Raw genomic sequence first — 1,956 nt, forward strand, 5'->3', positions numbered from 1 at the left:
TCTATCTACCCTTCAACACATGGTTGACTTTTCATACATTTGTTAAAAGAATAAGTAAATGAAGAATGCTACTCTTTTGGTCAGTAGCTGGAAGCTGTATGTCCTGAGGCTGGCTCAATACAAACACTGAGCTTCCTTGTTTTTGTGTGGACACAGGGTATGGGGAACTATGTCATGTTCCCTTGGATTTGTATCTGCTCAGCTCTGTGCCAAGCATTGGGCCAGAAAATGGAGGTACAGAAATAAGGACAAATTTCCTACCTTCCAGGGGCACATGCTCTACTAGTGAGAAGACCCAACTATGTTAGTGATAGAAGAAATAAGTAGAAAATGTCAACTAGCAATTTTTTTTGCATGTATGACTTGTTAACAAAGACTGACCAGTCCTATCTCGATGTTAAAACGGCCTGATTTCTTGGCCTTTTGTGTCTTTTGTTGCACAAGTAGACAAAAGCAATTGTTTACCTGGCCAATGATTCCTAGGTGTTTTTTTTTTTTAATAAATTTGCTTATTTATTTATTGGCTGTGCTGGGTTTTTGTTGCTGTGCGTGGCCTTTCTCTAGTTGTGGAGAGTGAGGGCTACTCTTTGTTGTGGTGCGCAGGCTTCTCATTGTGGTAGCTACTCTTGTTGCAGAGCATGGGCTCCTAGGCGTGCAGGCTTCAGTAGTTGTGGCATGCGGGCTCAATAGTTGTGGCTCATGGGCTCTAGAGCACAGGCTTAGTAGTTGTGGTGCATGGGCTTAGTTGCTCTGCGGCACGTGGGATCTTCCCCGACCAGGGATCGAACCCGTGTCCCCTGCACTGGTAGGCAGATCCTTAATCACTGGGCCACCAGGGAAGCCCTATGATTCCTAGTTTAGTGAGTGACAAATGAAAGCCCATCTGAACCATGAACTCTTAGCTTTTTTCTTTCTTCCTTTTTTTTTTTTTAAGTTCTGTACATACCATTGAAATATACAAATAATAGAAGCAAAGGAAAAGCATATAAAAAGTGTTCTTAATCTAGGCTAACTATGGTCAAGGTAAAGAGCATCTCTGCCTAGTTTAGAAAATTGACAGAGCAGAGCAGGTAGAGCTTTCTGCATGCATATAGGTTTTTTTCTAAACTATGTTTGATTATATTTTTTGGACACTGTATTATTTTGATTGCTCAGAGGAAATGCTTACCTTTGAAGTGACATCCTAGTGCTTTGCAATAGCCTTTATCAAGCTTTACTGTGTCTATTCACATTTATTTTAACTCGTATTTTCAGAAGGAGGATTTTTAAGGACGTCAATGCAGTATCTTTGTGATTGAATTCCAAGAGTACTTAGCAGAGGTCCATGTATATAAGGGTGTTGAATCATTGTGAACTGGGAATGCATCCAAGTTCATGCTTAACTGAGAATCCTCTGTTAAATATTTAAAAGTGAAGCATTCTTTTAAAACAGACCCATGGGCCTGTACAGCACAGAAATGGGTGAACATGGCACCCTATCAGCAGCAAAAGCAGAGCTGGGACCTGGGCTTGTTGTTTCTCCGACCTTGGCTGTACCCTCATCCCCTCACACCTTTTTTTAATAGCATTCTGCTTTCTGACATGAGGACCCCCAGCCTATTAACTTTCATTAGCTTACATTGTCCTCCCATGGGCTTCCATGTGGCAAATATTTCAGGGCCCAGTGTGGTCCCAACCTGGATTTGCTTCCTGGCTTCACCCCGAGTAGTTAAAGGACCTTGTAAGAAATGTACTTTTTCTAAGTTCTATGTTCCTTATCTGTAACTGGGAGACCTTAATACCTACTTCCACATGTGAAACCTGTCCGCCATGGAGAAGACTCTTGATAAATATATCAATAGTTTTACCCTATTATCTTAAGATCAGTCGTCACCTTGAATTAGTAAGAAATGATGCTTGCAGAGGAATATGGATGTAAGCACCTAGATATGTAGCACAATAGGAGGAAAAAGCAAA

The sequence above is a fragment of the Hippopotamus amphibius genome, chromosome 6, assembly GCF_030028045.1.
Source record: "Hippopotamus amphibius kiboko isolate mHipAmp2 chromosome 6, mHipAmp2.hap2, whole genome shotgun sequence".
NCBI classification, from domain to species: domain Eukaryota; kingdom Metazoa; phylum Chordata; class Mammalia; order Artiodactyla; family Hippopotamidae; genus Hippopotamus; species Hippopotamus amphibius.